Raw genomic sequence first — 22,265 nt, forward strand, 5'->3', positions numbered from 1 at the left:
CAGTTAGCATTTGGCTTCATAGAATCTGCATGTCAAGATGAGCCCAGCTCAAGTGAAGAATCAAGAGTCTGTGTTGGATGCTGTGCTGGAGGCTCCCAGCCCAGCAGCTACAAGATGGTGTGTGTTTTATGTTAAATTAGCTCCGTCGAGTTCCGCAGCCGTGATGTGCCCTCAAACCACAGGTGTTCCTAAATCAATGAGTCCATGACAATTATAAATTGCTTTTCATAAGCAGTAAGCAAACAGAACCACAAGAAAGCCTGGCAAAAAAAAAATGGCTTCAGTGAAGCGATACTTCGGCTCCGCAGTGTTCTGCTGCCCCAGCTCTTTCCAAAGTGCTTACTTTCTTATTTCAAGGAAAGCCTCTTTGTTTCCATTTTCTGGTTCTGTGTGACTTGCTGATTCGGAGACTGCAGGAGGAAAGTTTCTTCTCTAGGAGCTGACTTTCCCCTCCCCATCCCCCTTGGAAAAGTTGACAGTGTGCTGCAAACTGCAGCATCTGAGAAATGTGTGAAGGAACCGATTCAGGAGCCGTGGTTCAGCTGCTCCTATATTCTCAGTATGTGTGCAGCAGATATCAGGCCCATGTGGGTTACCAACAAGGAGCAGTGGGCCAAATGCCAGCTTCTTTAAAAAAAAAAACTGTGGGGGGGTGGATTAAGTTTCAGTCCCAATGTGATGCTGTGCTACAAATGTGTTGCTTAGATCAGGAAGTGTGGTAAAATCAATAAGTCTTCTTTAAGGGATCTGGGGCTTGAATTGAGGAAGTTGCCATTGGAACCTGCCAAAAGTTTATTATTTAAACCAGTAAGCCTGGGCAGTCAGGAGGCCGTCAAGTGATGGAGAAACGTTTGATACAAAATAAAATCACACGTCACCCTTGCAACGATGAGGTTAAGTTCAACTCCATACCCCAGTGGAATTCTAAAGTGTTCTGTGAATGAGATGGTACGTCTTCCAAGCATGAGGGGCTGAGCAGCTAAACATTGCTCAGGCCATACTTTCCCTTTCTGGAAGTGGCCAGTTGCCAGGCAACAGCTCCCACGGAAACCCTCTGGGGTGTGAGAGTTGGCCCAGCCCATGGTGGAAGTAAATCTTCACCGTTGCCATGATTGAAGGAAACTTCTTGGCTTCCTTCTTGTGATAAACCCACTTTTCCAATACTCAGTTGTAAAGAACTCTTTTTGTCTTTAATTTCCTTTTCTACTCTGGAGATGGAGAGTGGATGTTCATCAGAGTTAATGCCAATCTTTTGATTGTAGCTCCCTTGGCTGTTATAACCATGCGAGTCATATGTGTTACGGAAAAAATCCCAGGTGTGGAACTGCCCAGCCACCTGGCCCTTAGGGATAGGCCCACTGGTTTCTGCGGAGTTAAATAAAAGAAGTCCAGCCACTGGAGCAAGGACAAGACAGGGTTTATTGCGCAATAGGTTACAGTCAAACTGCCCACCCAGAGCAGTGTTACAAGAACTTTTAAAAACTCCTATCATATCCCAGAATACAGTTTGGAAACATCATCACTACATCATCACTACCTCACAAAAGGGAAGGGTTATACATGATTTGCATATAGGAAAAACAGGAAAGACAAGATTAGCATATGGGGGAAACAGAGCAATATCAGGGAGATAGCCCTGAGAAGTGTGAATGGGTGTTAAGTATTGGCAAGGATACCTTGAGCACTTATCTGGGAGAGAACAATGGGATTCTGGTTGAGGGATATTAGCCTGAAACACCCAGAGATTACCTGCTGAGGCATTTCCCTGTGTACGTGGTCTCTCGCCTACTGGATCATGGCAGAGAGATGGGTCCCCTTAAGGGCATCACTCCATACCCCAAATGAGTTTACTCAGGAGGAGACTTTGCTTAGGTGACCCCCCCCCATAATTTCCGTATCATTCCCCCCTTCGGAGATAGATTTGCATCAGGTTCTGAAAGAACCGCAAATCCTTTCTCCGCACTGAACTACAGTTCAGAGATAGACATATTTCCCACCCCCCTTTCGTCCTGCATGTTATATACACTGAATATTATCATGGCATCCAACCTCCCAGGTGTGGGTGTATGTAACCTGAAAGGGACTTGCATGTCACGCCTCTTAAGGCTCTTTGGAAGTGTATCAGTGTACCTAGCGAGACATAGGATATTACGTAAAAATAACATATGCTACATTTTGTTACTAAATTACTATGCTAGCACTTTGGGATAAATATTTTCTCAATAGTGGTCTTATGCTTTACATTTAGTAGGAGGGTTCATTCAGTGACTGACAAATGAAGTTGTTTTGTTTTGCCTTTTTGTGTGTTTCCAGGTGTCATAGCTAACTGGTCTCCTTTGGTCTCTTGATGCCACAGCAACACCCATCAACATGCATCCCTGGTGTAAGGGCTTGCATTGACTTGACCTAAAGCCTTTTTACCCCATGTGGTTAGGTGTGACACTCCCTGGAGAGAAATGCCGCACCCTGACCAACTGTGGGGCCTCTGTGGCTTTGGTCCTGCTCTCAAAGGGGTGGGCCTGCGCTCTTGCTATTTAAGGGGACAAAAGCCAATGGCACCTTGGATACACTTTGTCCAATTCAAACAAAGTCCAATTAGAATTTACATATGCCCCTGGTTCTCACTTTCCAAACCAAACTGTGAAAAACCATTCTAAAAAGGCAGTGGTCCAAATTAATAATTTAACCTATAGGGAACCATTCCTGCTAAATCAAAGCATAAACACCTTCATGTATCTGGGGTTCTGTTTTGATCTTGAAGTTTCTTCTTGATAAAATGACCTAAAACAATCTAAAATGTGTAGGGAAGGTTGGAATACCATGTGAGACAAGGAATGTGGTCATAAATTGGTCTAACCTAAATATTGGACTACGAAATAGCCTGATCTTTTAGGAAACATAAAATGCATGAGAATCCTCCATTGGGGTGTAAGCAATATGCACCAAGACACCATACAGTAAACATGAAAACAATTAAACACAAAAATTGGGTTCCCCCCTTTGTGGAAATAATATATATACTGTCAAACATAGTTCAAGGTTTTTTGCATAATGTCACACAACATACAACGTAACAATTATATATCAATTCCATATCTTGAAGCAATAGTGATCTTGAGACAATTCTGGGGCACTGAGTCTTGAAGTCAAAAGGAGAGAAAATGTCCTTACAGTCCAGCTCCCCCTCCCCTTGTCACCAGCCCCCCACCCCCAGTCAGTCCATATCCTTTTGGAGTGAGATAGATGTGGCCACTTCTGATGATGTTCAACTACTGAAGAGTTGGACTGTAGGTTCATTGTCCAGTTTTCATAAACACTTCCTTTGAAGGAATAGCCTGTAATGGGGCTAAAAGACAGTTGGGGCTAAAAGACAGTTAGGAGGGAAGGGGCAAAAGAGCCAAAGGGAAAGCCTCCTTGGGTCTCTGCAAAAATAAAATCTTAATACATTAAGCATTTTATTCATTTCAATATTGTCATCACTTTTCTAGGTAATTACTGTTATTACCTGCTAAGTTTGTTTGGATTTTTTCAAAAGGTAAAAATATTAGAAGGAAACAAAATAAAAAATTAGATCCACATTTAAACAATGTGCTATCTGATAAAAGATAACTTTGTGATGGAAAAAACTTATAGATGGTACCTGACCCCCATCCAAGTTAGTCAAGAAATAAATAAATAAATATCAGCCATAAGTTCAGGGGATGCAACAAATGACAACATGTGATCGACATGTCCCCAACATAAAAAAATGACCTATGAGGAACCAAAAATAAATGGTAAAACACTCAATTTCTAACAATGGTTCCCAAATGAAACAAAAAATGTTTATGTGACAACATCAGCTAGAATGTTAATAGCAAAATACTGAAAAAATGGGTTAACACCAACAAAAGAATACTGGGATGTGCTTAGATCAATTTCATAGACATAATGGAAAACTAATTTAATAAATGAAAAGCAGATTATTTGTAACCTAAATATAGGGAAGTAAACTAATATAGCGGGGATTCAAACTTGTTTCTCATAACAGGGGAAAATGACTGTAAGGGAAGGAAGACTAAAAGATTAAAAGAAATTACAGTTTGTATCTCCTTACTCCTTTTTTTTGCTGTGGAAGAAATCAGGAAAGGAAAGGGTTATATCAGATTAACATAGAGAGAATGCTTGGGGTGAAATGCAAAGAGATAGGATTGAGTACCTACTGGGAAAGAACAATAGAACCTTCGTTTGCATAGTCTATCACTTGGGTGGATTTCAGAGGAAGCATTTGACCAAAGGTGCAAATCAGTGGTAGAATCAAAAGACAGCAATTTATTTTTTTTAAATTTAATTTTTTTTTTTTTTTAACCTTCCAAGTGTGGAGGAGACCTTGTTTAGTTGCCCCCCCATTCCTAAAAATGCATTAAAAACTGTTATAGAATTCACTTAAATCTCCCCCTTTCTCTAAAAACAAACAAACAAAAAATCCTGAAGAGAGCACTCTCATTTTTTTACCTGTGGAAAGAATTTGGCATGTTAGGATTTTAAAGCCCAAATACTTAATTCGGTTGTTGTTCTTCAGGTGGCCCCTGGAGCAATCTCCTTGCAGGGATAAACTTTGTCAGTAGCCTCTGTGCATGTACAGAGTTCATGATTTAGAAACCTATTGTACCACTTGAAAGAGTTGCATCCCTTGGCTAAATTATTTTTTTATAAAGGAAGGGAAGGGTGAGGAGATTTTGAAAGAGTAGGTTTAGACAGAAACCCAGCAATTTACGCTTTCACAAAACCAGCACTAAAGATTGGTCAAATTAAAGTCCTAATGAAGTCTCGGCACTGATCGTGTTTACTGTACCAAATAAACATATCTTACCCCAGGCAAAATAAATTGGGAGCTATGCCTCCTTTATCTACAGGAAATTGGGGTGCAGGTTTCTATTCTCAATTGTACCATTTGCAGACAAAATTATTCTGCCCTTTATTTACAGGAGAAAATGGTCAAGGCTCATTGATTAGTCTACTTGAGTATGTGGGCTATCATTTTGTGTGCGCCCCCTCTGGTCATTTAGCAGAATACCTGCTCCCTTATATATGAGTAAAAATGGCCAGAGTCAAAATGAATAAAATTCAAATATTCACAGTGATTTTAGCCAAGGCAGACTAAATTCTCTGCTCCCTCATGTATGGGAAAATGGCTCTTCAAGGCTCTTGTATGTGCTTAAACTTTAAAACTTAAAATAGGTGAATTGGTAATCGCTCCTTTTATAAAACAAAACACAGCACTCTACTCTCAACTCTGAAAGCTGGGTTGAATTTCAACCCACCACCACACCAGGATTTAAAAATTACCCTCCAATGCTTGCAGACACATGGCCTTCCACATAGTTATAAAGCGGGAGTTGAAATGTACCCTGAGGTCATCCAGTCCAACCCCCTAAATTACAGGGTTCACAAGTTTTGCACTACCTCTTTTTTTTTTTTTAAGGCTTAAGGCCGATGAAAATCAGACACTGCAGTTTATCCTGTAAAGCTTAAGACTTCTGCAGCAGGAAAAATTGTGTATTGAACACTGAGTTTACAAGCTCAAAGTTTTATATAAAAATTCAAAGTTACAAATCCCCCTTTTTTCTGCCTGTTCCCCTTTATTGCAGGAAAAGGGGTAAGCACACACACACACACACCCTCTTTTTCTCTTTGGAGAGGGGGAAAAATGGCCTTCTACAGCCTCTTTAAAACAACAAATCTTTACACACCACTTCCACCCATTCCAATATTTGCCATGTTTTTGGGTTGATCAAGCCCTCACACATTTTTTTTTTTTAACTGTGCACCCTTAAGAAGCTATGGCCAATTTCTAAGGCTGACAAACTCAAAAGGAGAACCTGGGCAAACTCCGATTTGGGGACCAGAAAGAGACAGAAACGGAAGGGGCATTTTCCAAGAAAAGGGCTAGTTAATCCTGGCTGATCTTACAGACTGATATTGGGAGCCTTACAATAACCCTTCTGTCCAACCAAATCAAAGTTAAAACTGGACTCAGATAGACAATTGCTGGCTATGGAAGCTTCTACCCTTAATAACACTTTTCCTAGAAGGAACACCATATTCTCATAGGCATGTAGTCATAACAATTCCTCAGAACAACAGCAACCACATTTCTCTCTCAAAGGGGAACCTACCTAAGGCTTAATGAAATTACAGGCGCTGCAGTTTAGCTTGCGAGAGCAGTTATACTCAATCTGGCAGGCTGCAGCAGAAACATTAGGCTAAATTCACAGCCCATTCCAAAGTAGACTAGAACACGACAGTAGACTAGCTCTCTCTAAACTCAAGTTGCAACTAAACATTTCTCATTAGGTACAGATTTCTTTCCTGTTTAGTTGCAAAGGGAAGGGGGGCAATCCCCCTCTCAGAACACACTCAAACCCCTTCAGGGGATTTTCCTACCACTTGGAGGGACACTTTTGGAGCCTCTCTTGAATAATAAATATTTGCACACCTCAGTATCATATTTAATAAAATATTAAGTTATTATTTATATCCCACCCATCTGGCTGAGTTTCCCCAGCCACTCTGGGCGGCTCCTAACCGAGGATTAAAACATATCATGTTTAAGTTGATCAGGTCCAAATAGCTTCTTTAAACTAAAATTTGAAGCAAGCTTGCAGTTTTAAACAATGCGCACTTTAGAAAGGGCAGTCTGATGGCCAGTTTTAAAACACAACTCTCTTATGATCTCTAACATACATGCTCTCAGACTGGATTTTTGTAATTGTTTCTGGTTTTCTCAGGCCCTTTTAAATCACTGAATTACATAAGGAAAACAAAATGACAGAGACACAACAGACTCACATACACACAACAGACAACATGTAACATGTAAATATAGATTTCCATCCTTTAGTTGGTTATTGTAAGTAGTTGGCTCACTTCCCTTTTGTTTCATTAAGCGAAGTTAGTAGGAAGGTCCAGTGATCCAAAACAAACTCGAGGGGAGAGTCTGGTTCCGGCTGGGTGACAGAAGGCTTCCGAGAAGCCTTCTTCCCAGTAGGAGCCTGACCAAGCTTCGAAGCTTTGGCACCCATCGTTCCTTTGGGAGTTTAGGAGGAACCTGGGGTTTAAAGAGAGGCCGGGAAAGATATCTTAATGCAGACAGGGGTAAGAAAATGGGGTCTTAACACAGAGCAAACACGCGACGTTCCAATTCAACTAGTCCTGGTCCCTTGCGTTCTCTAGATCGGCTAGAGGGGCGGCTGACCAAGAGGATCTACACTAAAACTACCTCTTCCTTTCCTTTTTCTGGAGCTCCTTTTCCTCTTCCTTTCTCTTCCATTTCTTCTCAACTATTCCTATTTTCCCAAACCATTTCCACCCATTACAGAATTTCCCCACCTGGCAACCTCCTACCTATCGTTTAACAGCTAAAGGAAGGGAGCCCTACTGGACGCCTGCCACTGCAGTGCCAGATCGGGCAGCCCTTTATTCGATAGAGTGAAACGGTCCGGAAAAACCTCCCTTGCGTTCGTTAGACCTGCTAACGGGGCAGCTGAGGTTGGGGATAGTGCAGAAAGTCCTTTGCCCCTTGCGTTCGTTAGGATCTTTCACCTACTCGGGGCGGCTGGCAAAGTAGAAAAAGAGCCCAGTCCCTTGCGTTCGTTAGGCCAGCTAACGGGGCGGCTGACCAGGTATTGGAGAAAAAAAGAGATAGAGCTCAGGACTCCCCTTCCGAGTTGAGCAGCGGTCTATGGGACAGACCGAGAGAAAGGCAAGAAGAACGATAGGCAAGAAAGTAGAGAATACGGTTGCCAGGTTAACCACCCCCCTCCCCCCAATCACCAGTGCACTGGATTTATACTCACGCGTCTTCCACTGCGATCCGCTGGATCGTTGAAGACGAAGCCGGCTGAATCTTGTCTTTGCTCCCTGGCTGGCTCCTTAGAGACTTGCAAATTACCGCCCTTGAAGATGGCCGGGGGTCCAAAAGATCTTCCCAGGCAAATGGCCTGGTGCCGGCTGAAGATTTCAGGGCCCCCAGTCAGCAACATGGGAGAACCGCAAGTCCCGGCTTTCGGCACCAACTGTTACGGAAAAAATCCCAGGTGTGGAACTGCCCAGCCACCTGGCCCTTAGGGATAGGCCCACTGGTTTCTGCGGAGTTAAATAAAAGAAGTCCAGCCACTGGAGCAAGGACAAGACAGGGTTTATTGCGCAATAGGTTACAGTCAAACTGCCCACCCAGAGCAGTGTTACAAGAACTTTTAAAAACTCCTATCATATCCCAGAATACAGTTTGGAAACATCATCACTACATCATCACTACCTCACAAAAGGGAAGGGTTATACATGATTTGCATATAGGAAAAACAGGAAAGACAAGATTAGCATATGGGGGAAACAGAGCAATATCAGGGAGATAGCCCTGAGAAGTGTGAATGGGTGTTAAGTATTGGCAAGGATACCTTGAGCACTTATCTGGGAGAGAACAATGGGATTCTGGTTGAGGGATATTAGCCTGAAACACCCAGAGATTACCTGCTGAGGCATTTCCCTGTGTACGTGGTCTCTCGCCTACTGGATCATGGCAGAGAGATGGGTCCCCTTAAGGGCATCACTCCATACCCCAAATGAGTTTACTCAGGAGGAGACTTTGCTTAGGTGACCCCCCCCCCCATAATTTCCGTATCATATGAAATGGTGAAGAGATTTATTTTCTGAAATGGGAGCCAGGAACATTTGCTTAAGTTGACTTTGATAATGTGAAGCTGGTATTTAGGGTCATCATTCTTGGTGATCTCCTTTTAATACAGAAACATTTATCATATATATTTTAAAATCCATCTTACTTGGTATTTATATTACATGTTTGGGCAAGATGGGTGGTTTTGTATAAAGGAAACTATTTTATGCAATGGTACAAAAATTATTGTAATAGAGAGTTCCAGGGTTTGATCATAAGGCACATGAGACTACCATCTTGCTGAAGGTAAGCATAGCCCTATCTGCACTATAAATTTAAAGCAGTATCATACCACTTTAAAACAGTTGTGGCTTCCTCCAAAGAATCCTGGGAACTATAGTTTAAGGGTGCTGAGAATTGTCAGGAGATCCCTACTCCTCTCACTGAGCTACAGTTCCCAGAGCGGTTTACCAATCAATCCCTCTTTTGCAGGGAACTCTGAGAAGTCAGACAAATTCCTTTCTAAAGAAGCCCCACCCCCCAAGTAACTTCATTAAGCCCAGAGTGGTTATTGGCTTCTGGACCTATCAAATATCCATATAATTGGCCTATCATGACACACCCTGAACTCTGAATACAGCCCATAGGCTGAGCAGTGAAGCTAAGCAACAATGATCTTTTGGCACCCCCTCAGTAGAGATAGTCAGTTGATTTACAGCCTGTTTAACTAGTGGTAACGGCATCAATTTGCAGATGCGTTTTGGTTAATAAACAAAAACACCCAGAGTATAATTGGGCTGAAGGGAGTTCTCTTAAAAAAGCAATTAAAAGGACAGAGCAACAGTAATAATGTGCCTGATGGATGTCTATGGGGAACAACGCAGCATTCCATAAATCTATGGATGATGCAAACATCTAGGGGGAGGGAAAGGAGGGATTCTAGAGGGTTTTGAGCTTGGACTCTGATATAATTAGCAGAATGAATGTGTGCCAATCAACAGGGAATTTAACTGAAATTTCTCAAAGATTTTTTTTTGAGGGGGGGGGGGAATATATTGAGGTTTTTCTTTTTCTCCCCAGAAAGGAACGCTTGCAGAATTTTCTGCAAATATTCTCCATTTTTGCCATGGCAGCCCCCGTTTTCACCACCCACCCACAATACCCCAGAATGGCGCTAGGGCCAGGGCACTGCTGAAAGTGCAGAATGCTGGCCAGACTGTCACACAGTGACTGATATTGCCCTTACTGGAGACGACATCAGCAAAGAACTTCTCTCAGGTAAAGAACAAACTGTGTTCCTGTTCCTGCAAGTCCCACCCTATGGGTGTATTTCTCCTTCCACTGGCTAAATTTGGCAGAACACATGCAAACACAGTCCACCAAATTTCTGTGCCTGCAAATAGGGTGGAAAATTCTGAGGGCTCATTTGCACACAGATCTAGAAACTTCACTAGCAGAGTGATGGGTACAGCAAGCAAGCCAGAAACCCAAGACACAACTTGGCCAGAGGTGCAAAGAAATGAACCCCAGGCCGTAGTGCATTTGCACTTACTGAAACCGTGTCTATTATGTGATGTTTGGCTTCTGATCTGCAGTAATTAGGAATGTTTCCAAGGTGATATATTTGAAGCCAGAGAGAAGTGAGAAGCTGGGAGTCTCCCTATGAGGAGATGGCCAGGCAGAGTGAAAACCCTTTGAATCTTCTCACACTGCCTGCCTGCTTAGAGCCTCCTACAGAAATACACACTTCCTTGGGAGGAAGCCCATTTTCTGAGTAAGCGCACTTCAGAGAGTGCTGTAAAGCACATTCAGTGCCACTGGTAAGGGAGCAAAGAACCAGAGGTGCAATGCAAAGCATAAGGTTTCAGATGTCCAAAAGCAGCCAGATATAATCTGGAGTTGGGGAAGCTCCCCATAGAGGATATATTACACTGGCAGACTCTGAACCCAGGCGGTCCAACTCTTTCAACTGAATAGTCTGAATCAATATGATCAGATCTGACCCAAAGGATTGTGTCCAGTTCTAGGCACCAATGTTTATGAACGATATCGACAAGCTAGAACATGTGCAGGGGAGGAGGGTGACCAAGATGATCAAGGGTCTGGAAAGCAAGCCTTATGAGGAACGTTTGAGAGAGAGAGAGAGTTGGGTATGTTTAGCTTGGAGAAGACTGAGGGGTGATATGGTAGCCATCTTCAAGTATCTGAAGGGCTGTCATAGAATCGCCAAGCTGGAAGGAACCAAAAAGACCGTCCAGTACAACCCCTGCAATGCAGGAATAACAGCTAAAGAATCCCGGACAGTTGGCCATCCAAAGGGGAGTCCACCGCCTTCCAATGTACTTCATTATTTATATATTTATTAAATTTCTATGCCACCCTTTATCCAAGGATCTCAGGGTGGTTTACAATATAAAAACACAAAAAGCATACCAGAGTAACAAACAAAAACAATAACCCTTTCACACACACACACACACACACACACACACACACACACAGTTTAAAAGACCATAGTTTGTTTCATTTATCCCAAAGCAGTCCATTCTACTATTGATCAATTCTTACCATGAGAAAGTTCCCAGAGTGGTTTGACAGTCAATCCTGCTTCATGGGGAACTCTATGAATTGTAGCCTTGTGAGAGGAATAGGAGTCTCCTAACAACTCTCAGCACCCTTAACAAACTACAGTTCCCAGAATTCTTTGCGGAAACCACAACAGGTGTGTTGCAAAGTTCCTCATGTGTTTAGAGGTGGAGAGAAGTCAGGACCTGCAGCCACACACCCTCCCCTGACACCCACACGTTTGGTGCATGCAAGAAGAGGTCCCACACAGCAGCAGTCAAAAGTTTGGAAACATTTGGACCTCTGCTTAGGGGAAAGGCCACAGTGGAGACAATATTGAACAAGATGGAGCAATGGGAGACAAAGGGGTAGAGTGTCTGCTTTGCATTCAGAAGCTCCCAGGTTCAATACCTGCCATCTCCAAGTAAGACTGGGATTGTCACCTCCCTGAACCCCAGAGAGTTGCTGCCAGTCAGGGCAATATTGAACTAGATGAACCAATGATCAGTTCAAGGCAGCATCCTATGTTCCTATAGATGGAACAGATAAATAAGCTCACCAGTTGGTTTTGCCCTGTCCAGCCAATTGCTTCCAAAGCACAAATTGTTTGCACATTATCCCACCCTACCTCCAAAAGTGCAAATCTTAAAATAAGTACAAGGTCTCATTGCTTGAGCGCCCACAGCAGCAAACAGCTTTTGTCACTGGTGATTTGTCAAGTAAAGGTGAAGCGCACATAATGCTAATGGCTGTCAGAAGGATTCTAATTAACTCACTGGGTAACCTTGGGCAAAACACGCACTTTCTCAGTCTACCCTAACTACCTGGCTTGGCCTTAGCTACCAGTCTGTTCCAAAACCGCAGACCACTTGGTTCCCACCTTGCTTGCTCCATCACCTGCCCTGTGTAGCAGACATCATAATGGTTCAGGACAGGAAGAAAGTCTGAGGCATAGCAGAATGATCTAGGTCAGGAGTCACCAGCTGGCTGCCTGTGGGCAACCACCAGTCCCTCTTAAAGTGTCTGCAAAAGGTATCATTAAATATGCAGATCCACAACGCATGAGATAGGGGGAAATGCCCACACCGTTCTGTGTTCTGTCTTTTTTAGATGTAGCAGTCATTGTGTGCTGTGCCACACACCCTGCAACTTCCATTTTATGGCTGGCGCTCACATTTTCCCAAACTACCAAATGCGTACCCGATAGCTCAAAAAGCTGGCAGCTACTAAGTCAACTACTCGGGAGCAGCCTGAGACGTTCAGGCACCTGAGGCAAAGTGCTCCATGATGAACGGGACAAACTCTGTAAGGGCTTCTCAATGAGTCTTCCCCACCAGGTGGAGGGGGGGGCAGGAGAGATCTTTTCCATACTGCCCTTTCTGCAGCCCCACTTAGAATATGTACAAATCACACATACACACTGGTTATATAGCCAGTTGATAGGGTGGGGGAACTGGAGGCAGCAGTTTTCAGCTCCAGTCCTACAACAGTTTCTGCTCACAGTACATCCCAATTTTAGAGTCTACACTGTTGACCCCCTCCCTGCCAGTTACCTCGTACTTCCCGCATGGTGCTGATATTGCATTCTTTTTATATTGCATGCATGATATGAAATACGGTTGCTCCCCACCCCAATCCCCATGAAGCATTATCCAGATCACCTTGGCAGAGCTGGGAAAGGGGGGAGGGTTGCTGAGTTTTTGAACCGTACATTTCTTCACACTGCAGGTGCCCATGAACGCCACCAAACAGACGATTTCCCTCCTCCTGGCCCTTACAAATCTTTAAATGCATCAACAGGGGGAGAAAGCTCTCCGCTCTCCCCATGCAGTGCCATAAACTCAGCGTGCAGTCATCAAAACTCATTAAAGAGTCACCTTTGGAGAAAGGTTGGGGGAGGAGGGGGAGGGAGCGACACCTATTAACAGCAAGAGCAATGTTCTGCTTGTGGTTTTTGTTCACAGATAACCATTCAGCCCTCTGGTCCTTATTCGGGTCAATTTTATGGTCAACCCAATGAAGGCCTTCTATTATCTTCACAGCATGGTGCCCCATCAAGTTGACAACATCTAGAAAGATTTCCCATGCTGAAGGAGGAGTTGAGCTGAATTAAAGGCTTCGGCAGTGTGTGTGTGTGTGTGTGTGTGTGTGTGTGTGTGTGTGTGTGAGAGAGAGAGAGAGAGAGAGAGAGAGAGAGAGAGAGAGAGAGAGACTGGGAAAGGATCTGATGCTCCACAAAAGCCACTATGCCGATTTTGCTGTGCACCCAAGAAAAACGGAGGTAGCAGGATATGATTTGAGGGTTGTGTACCTTATCTCTTGATGCTTAAGGGAAACAACCAAAGGGAAACAGTCCTGCTTGAGGACCCCCAGCATTGTGGTGGCAACACTACCCTTTTTTACCTTATCTCCCATCCAAACACCAGTTTCATCCATGATGGCAGTCACAACAGCATGTGCAGGAGTCCTATGTGATCTCCCATCCAAGAACTGACCAGACTTACAGTAGATCTGCTCAGCCTTGGCAGACTTGTCATGTCATGTGCCTTCAAGCCATGGAGCCCAGAGCTTCCTGCTGAAACAAGGAGAGTGGGTTCCTTCAAATATTGGAATTCAAAATATTTTGAATTCAAGTATTGAATTCCAAAATGTGAAATTCAATATTTTGGCCAATTCTGCCTTTGATTTTGCTTTGTAATCTAGTTTCTTGTCCTTTTACTATAAAGCTAAACTTGAAAATGCTTATACTCGCAAAAGATTAGTGGTGAAGCAGCTGGCACATTTGCATAGCTAAGCAGAGTCTGCTATGGTTTCAAATTGGATGGGGGACCACATCTTGAGATTCCTGCATTGTAGAGGGTTGGACTAGATGATGCACAGGGTCCCTTCCAACTCCATGATTCTCAGATGGTCAGGTGAACTCATCTGGGCTGTCACTAGTGAAAGAGTGGTGCTTTTCTCCCTCTTTTTGCAATACTTGAACTGGGGGGGGTGTAGCTGGTTATACACACGGATGAACAACAAGGAAATGGCCTTATCAAAAATGGCAGTACAGTGGTACCTCGGGTTAAGAACTTAATTCGTTCCGGAGGTCCGTTCTTAACCTGAAACTGTTCTTAACCTGAGGTACCACTTTAGCTAATGGGGCCTCCCGCTGCTGCCGCGGTGTGATTTCTGTTCTCATCCTGAAGCAAAGTTCTTAACCCAAGGTACTATTTCTGGGTTAGCGGAGTCTGTTACCTGAAGCGTCTGTAACCCAAGGTACCACTGTGCTGTGTATTTAAGCCCTCTCTGTCCTGTGTTTCAGAGGGAGCCAATGAAATGGATCAGTGGTCCAGAAGGACATGATGTCAAGATAAGGCTGACCTGCTAGATCAGGGATGGGAAACTGGTGGCCAAGTTGGCATGGGGCTGATGGGAGTTGGAGTCCAACAGCATCAGGAAGATTAGAGGCTGACAACTCCTGCATTATACATTACAGTAGGCAGTGGAGGCTTGTCTATCAGGGCAAATAGGACACTGTCCCAGCAACTTCAGTCTGCCCTCAGCCAACCTTCTTCCTTACAATGAGTCTAGAGGGTGGCTCTGCCCATCTGTCAGGAATGCTTTGATGGTGTTTCCTGCTTGGCAGGGGGTTGGACTGGATGGCCCTTGTGGTCTCTTCTGACTCTATGATTCTATGATTCTACTGTTGGTCTCCCTGCCTTTCGCACCTACAAGTCCTAAGGAGGACCAGCCCACTGATAGCAGTGGAGCTGGGATTCATTTCATGCAACATCTAATTTTCCCCTCAACTCAACCTATCTCAGGGGTATTGTCGGGATCAAATGGGATAACGTTCCCGGTGTATGGTGTCATGAGTGCCTTGCACCAAGGGCAGGCTAAAAATAATACTATCAGGCCCAAACTGTCCCCATTTCCACAGTCCCCACTCCCTGCCAGTGCCCTCAACCTAAGAAAGTGTTTGCTTTCTTGGAGGACAGCAGTATTGCAAGAGGAATGTCTATGCCTCGAATCTTTGCATGCAAGAAAATATAATACCAGAAATAAATCTGCCAGATGTTCTCTCCCATTTATTTTTATTCTTGCCACATGGGGAGACATTAAAGTTGTCATAAATAAAAGTTACAAGCAATTGTGGAGGAGATGGGAAGAGGTTTGTCAAATTCATTAGCACTTTTAGAGGGCTCTCCCCCTCCTCCCTTCCCAAATTCAAACAACAGGATGTTGACACAATATTTTTTAACTACCCTGAGTATGAAATGCAAACTTTAGTATGAAATGCTCAGTGGTTCGTGAGCACATATGAAAGTCCTCTTGGATCAAAGGAGAAGTCTACCTAGGCAGCATTTACATGGGTTTATTCTAGTTCCCTAACTCTTATATTCCATATTATTCCACTAATGGAATACAGTGCATGTTTAGTGCTCATTCCTTCATTATTTCATTACAGAAAAAAACCAGTTTGCATCCCCCTTATCCCAGGAAGTTGTGGGAGTAAAGTGATTAAATCTGAGGAGGTATAACAGCATACAGTTCTTTGCCATCATGGGGAAACAGAAGCAGGCATGTGAGGAAAGGGTGGAGGGAGTAGGGAAATTGTCCAATGATGTTTGTTGCTGTTGTGCCACACCACACCCACCCGTGTGAATGAAATTTAGCACAACATACCAGTATACTGGTCAAAAAGCCACCGTTATATATACAACAGGTACTGCAGTGTGAAAGGAACATTGTACATCTGCTCCATTTTATAATCAGGAAAACTAAGGCAATATTCTCCACATGTGAATTCACCATAAAATGAAGCTGTGCAGTGCAGGTTCCCTACCTGTGCTCTTGGGCACAAATTGTTCTCTCGCCCTCTACTGATTGATTACCCCACCTACAGGATACAGTTACGTAACGCCAATTAATGCTGATCGGATTTAAAAAGCAATAGCCTCTTACACACCTTGGAAAGCTGACTACTTAACATTTATCTGGCCATAAATTGGGGGGGGGGGGAGGCTGTATCGTCAACTGTTTCAATCCACCCTACCAGTCAGCGACATTTCAGATAACACAAGGTTGACTTGTGTGCCAGATAATGATATTGCTGTTCGGCAATGTTAAGGAAGAGCTATAAACTACTCCGCAGCCAATATCTACTGGGCAAAGTCAGGGGACTGGTCCTTGGCAGAAGCTGAAGACAGTCTGGGAGAGAGAAGACCTTGCAGGGTAGAGCCAGCAGGGTATGTGGGAGGGTGTTTGTTTTGTTTGTTTGTTTGTTTGTTTGAATGGAGCTGTCCTATTCAGACCTATCATATGCCTGGTAGCATATGGCAGCATTTCCTTGTCCCTAGTTGGGGCCCTTACCAATGCCTGCCCTGGACAGTCTAAGGGCCACATTATCTCATGCAAGGGCCACATGCTAGAGGAAGGAGTGGCCAGAGACAAAAATGGATGGAGTAATTGATGAGACCTTTAGACAAGGAGTGGGAGAACCTCGTGCCCTCTCTCTCTCTGGCCCATATAACTCTCCCCAGCCATACCCCTCACTGGTCCTCCACATTCCCCTCGAGTTTCCAATTGGCCAGAACAAGTGTCCTTAGACTGATATTGCCTCTTACTTGTCTGCATCAGCCTTTTCCAATCTCGGGCCCCCAGATGTTGTTAGACTACAACTCCCATCATCCCTGATCACTGGGCCTGCTGGCTAGTGGAATGTATAGGGTCTGTGCATGCTGCTTACGATCTTGGATGTTCCGTGCAAAATGAGAGCAGTGGTAATCTTGAGGTGTTGGCTCCTTTGCCAGTCTTGGGAGGGGGCAGAATGTGCCCAGCCATATAATTGTGGAGTTGGAAGGGACCACTAGGATCATCTAGCCCCCTGCAATGCAGGAATCTTGCCCGCAGCCATCCCTGCATGCGCTCAAACCACCCACCTTCTGGTTATGAGCAAAATGCACCAACACATTATGCCACAGAGTCTTACGGTATAAGGGAGGTGGCGCTCAGTGCAGCCAGTGCAGGAGCCAGACGGGTGGGTGGATACGTACAACCACCTTTGTTAAAAGCCAATGGCATTGCTGTCTGACGTCAGCAGCAGGATCTGACCCCTGTAACAAATCAGGCACATTCCTAAGGCCACAAAGGCAAGACTCAAGACTGGAATCTTAGAAACCAGCTGGTTGGGAGTCCACCATACAAAATCCACGATGACAACCAGGTCAGCCTGTAATAAGGCATTCAGGAAAAGGCAGCTAATAGAAATGTTTGGAAGAAAGACATTGTTGACCTGGGGCTGGAGTGGGTAACAGGACCTGCTAACTTGGTGGGGTGGGGACACTTACTGAACCTCCCAGCAGCTGAGTCACTACTATTACCAGCAGGAAGAGGGGCAAGGCTGCAGGTAGAACAACATTATGGGGTGGGGGGGACAAGGCAGGAGTATTGGATTGGGTCTATTGGTGTCCTTACATACCCTCCAACATTTCTCCGATGAAAATAGGGACGTCCCATCCCATAATGATATTTTTACTATTTATACCCCACACATCTTATTGGGTTGCCCCAGCCACTCTGGGCAGCTTCCAACATATATAAAAACATCATAAAACACAAAACATTTTAAAAAAAATTCCTATACAGGACTGCCTTCAGACAGCTCAGGGGTTGGATAACTCCGTAACCTCCAACATTTCTCCAATGAAAACAGGGACATCCTAAGGAAAAGCGGGACATTCCAGGTTCATATCAGAAACCGGGACGGCTTCTCTAAATCAGGGACGTCCCTAGAAAATAGGGAAACTTGGAGGGCCTCTGTTTACACCATGCTGGTCTCTTCCCCACCACTGCCGTAAGCTGCAGAAATTCACCTGCCAGGAGGTCAGGAAAGCATCCACACCCCACCCCACACCCCACCCTCACTGGTGGGTAACCTGAACTCCCCTTTCCCTGGCAGAATGTTTACATCTGGCGCAGAAGAGTTTTCATTTTGCCTGGGGCTGTTTGCATCCCTGGGAGTGTGGAGTGCTCCTTGAATATACTGGTACCATTCCCACCACTGTAATCCCGACCAGAAACATCAAGCACGGAGCAGACATCGAACAGGCATTATTAGCCTAAAGATGAAGGCACATGCTAGCAACTTCAATTTTTAAGCAATATCATTAAAGCCAGAGCGGTGAATAAAACATGACGCAGTAATGATGATCATTGTGCGTGTCAACTCTGCGGAGGAGGTAATAATTGCTGGGGAGTGGGAAGCTAGACCCGCTTTTCCCCTTCCCTCTCTGATTTCTTAGGCTCATTAAGAAATGAGCTAATGCTACAAAGGGAATTTCCTCCAATGAGTGTGCTTTATTTTCAGTTAAGGGTCCTCCCCGTACAGGAATTTCACAGCACAGACTAGTTAACAGGGCCAATTCAATGCAGTGCCAATGCCTTCATGTATTGCTTTCAGTGGAGTTTGGTAAAGATTATTATCATCGTTATTATTAAATTTGTATTCTGCCCTTCATCTGTAGATCTCAGAGCGGTTGCAACCATGTGCAGAATGAAATAGTCTGATAAGACTGCTGGCTGGAAGGATAAAATAAACAAAGTTTATTACTTGTGGCAAACGATAGCTCTGTTGGTAGAGCATGAGACTCAATCTCAGGGTTGTGGGTTCGAGTCTCACTTTGGGCATTGCAGGGGGTTGGACTACGTGACCCTTGCTAAAAGAGAAGGAAGAGAAGGAGTCAGTGAAGAGGAAGAACAGGTTGACTTCCTGTCTATCACCCCCACCCCACCCCAAACACACACACACACACACACACACACACACGTAGGTTCAGGCAACTTTTTGCAAGCACCCTTCCTTTACTCCTGACAGCTTTAAGCACCCAAGGGAAGTCCCAGAACAATTTACAGGGACAGTAGGGTACAAACTATATAGTAAAAACCTATTGAAATAAAACATATTTAAAATGTGTTCATCCACAAAAATTACTTTACCCGGCAACAAAGTAACCACACAGACCCCACCCAAGAATGATTGCCAACAATCAGGGATGTGGAACTTCAGACCCAGGGGAAAGTTGTATTCCCGGGGGGAGTTATATACCAACAACTTATAGAAGGCACTGCATTGGCTACTTCTAGCCTAGAGGTTTATCATCCAAGGTGACTGGTAAAAAGGTAAAGGACCCCTGAAACTTAAGTCTAGTCGCGAACAACTCTGGGCTTGCAACGCTCATCTCACTTTATTGGCCCAGGGAGCCGCCGTTTGTCCGCAGACAGTTTTTCCAGGTCATGTGGCCAGCATGACTAAGCCACTTCTGGCGAAACCAGAGCAGCACACGGAAACGCCTTTTACCTTCCCGCCAGAGCGGTACCTATTTATATACTTGCACTTTGATGTGCTTTCGAACTGCTAGGTTGACAGGAGCAGGGACTGAGCAATGGGAGCTCACCCCGTTGTGGGGATTCGAACCACCGACCTTCCGATCGGCAAGCCCTAGGCTCAATGGTTTAGACCACAGCGCCACCCGTGTCCCTAAGGTGACTGGTAAACATATATAATTAAGGTCTACCCTGCCCCAAAATTTCACAACTCACAAAACACATTCCCCAAATTAAAACAAAATCGAAAATTCTTTCTAGTAGCACCTTAGAGACCAACTGAGTTTGTTCCTGGTATGAGCTTTCGTGTGCATGCACACTTCTTCAGATACGTAGGATACGTATGTATCTGAAGAAGTGTGCATGCACACGAAAGCTCATACCAGGAACAAACTCAGTTGGTCTCTAAGGTGCTACTAGAAAGAATTTTCGATTTTGTTTTGACTATGGCAGACCAACACGGCTACCCACCTGTAACTCCCCAACTTAAGATGTAGGTGAGAGGAGATTGTTGCAACCCCGGACTTCCAGTAATATTCATCCCTGCATATGACCCCTCAATAGCTAAAACAGACGAGGCTATTGAACATTTCTCTACTTCATTCACTTACTCAGTTCCCCCATCTGTTAACAACACACGCCCTCCAGCCCACACACTCCAGAGATACTGGTTCTTATGAGCAGTCAAAGTGGAGGGGGGCATATTTGAAACAACGCAATCTGGGGGGTGACCGGGTTCACATCCTGAGCATGTAACCTTGGGAAAGAAAAAGATTCCTCCAATTTGCCAGACTCACATAAACGGTAATTTAAACCTAGTATTTATCGCCAACTTCACCTAAAATCTCCAAAGACGTGATTTATTGAACATTAGCACGAGCTTGGATTCAATAAATTCCACTTTTTACATCATTAGCATTAAAAGAAAAAGAGGCCATTTGTGCAAGCCAGTCAGAAATCTTCACCGAAGAGGGACTTTATAGTCCAAAATCAGCTAAAGTGTACTCAGAATTACATTATCTGCATCTTAATGATTAGAAGTTTCACCCTGGTAGTAAATTAATAAAGATGATAATAAAGGGCTCTGACAATAGTTATATAAAAGTGAGCAGGAAGGAGAGGGTCAAGAGCAGGGAAGACTGGAATAGCAAACACTCATCCGTATCAGGTTGGGACAATTCAAGCTTCTGTTCTCCAGCACAACACCCAACAACTAGGAACATTGGCAACAATCTTATACCAGGCATGCATGGCATGAAGAAAGTTGGCCGAGAAAAAGTTTTTCACCCTCTCCCATAACACTAGAACTCGGGGATACCCAGAGAAGCTCAATGCTGGAAGATTCAGGACAGATATAAGCAAGGACTTCTTCATACACTGTGAAACTCGCTCCCATAGGAAGCAGTGAGGACCACCAATTCCGATGGCTTTAAAAGAGCATTGGTTAAATTCATGGAGGATATGGCTGCCAGTGGCTACTAACCTTTATGGTTATTCCATTTCCAAGGTTGGAGGGAGTAAGGCTTTTGAATACCAGTTGGTGGAAAGTGCAGCAGGAGGAATGCATTGTGCTTGGGGGCTTCCCCCAGGCATCTGGGTCGCTGCTGTGAGAACAGGATACTGGACTACATGGGCCATTGGCCTGATCCAGCAAGCTCTTCTTATGCTCAAGTGAGTGCATCCAGCTGTGATAACTCCAAAGGCTCCGGTTACCCATTGCAAAAACTATAAACCTGAATGAAGTGCCCACCAGTAAGAGGAGTGATGTAGATGCAACACAGCGCAAACAAACCAAGGTCAAATGCAAAGAGAGAACCAGTCTAGGTCCAAACATGATCCAGAGACAAAGGCAGGCAACAGTCCATGGTCAAAATCAAAGGGCTATGCACCAAAAAGCCAGGGATTTGTTTTTGTTCCAAAAAGCAAAAGGTTCTAGATGGAAGCGTTATATACTCTGGCCTCCTAAACAACACCCTGATCACAGCTGCTGGCAGTTAAGGAGTATCAGGGATTGCTCTTTCACCTGGTGGTGGCAGCACACCTGAAAAGTGTCTTCCTCCAGGGCTTCTTCATTAAGTATCAACCCAAAGATCCCCTCAAGGGTATCTCAGCATTCTATTTGGGGGGGCCATGCCTACTCCTTAAGATTTTTGACTTGTGTGGTGTCCAGTTCATCCTCTGAGGACTCTGTCTAGTACCAGGTTGGGGCTAGGTCTGCCGCTAGCAAAAGTGTTGCCTGTACTGACTGGCAGCAGCCGCCCAAGATTTAAGGCTAATGTCACTCCCAGCCTTTCCTGGAGATGTTGCAGACCTTTGGTGAGGACACCAGTGGGCTATGGCCCTTCTTCAAAAGCTTAGAGCCCAGCACAAAATCTGTGTCTTCACCTAAAAGCAAGGGTTGGGAAGCTTTATTGCCTATGGGGTACAATCCCCTCTGGGCAACCTTCCACAGGACACAGGACACTGGTTGGCAGATCCAGAAGCAAAAGTGAGCAGAACAATTAAAGTTGGTTTTGCCTTTGTGCATACAGTGGACTAGTTTCTATGCACAATCATACACGGCCCTCTCTATCCTACATCCAGGAAAGAAAGAGGACCAGCTGTTGTTCAAGAATGCATCCCAGCCAAGCAGAAACACTTGAGGTACAAAACAGGGCCAGGGAAGGGGTGTGGC

Source organism: Lacerta agilis, chromosome 13 (genome assembly GCF_009819535.1).
Source record: "Lacerta agilis isolate rLacAgi1 chromosome 13, rLacAgi1.pri, whole genome shotgun sequence".
Taxonomy (NCBI): Eukaryota; Metazoa; Chordata; class Lepidosauria; order Squamata; family Lacertidae; genus Lacerta; species Lacerta agilis.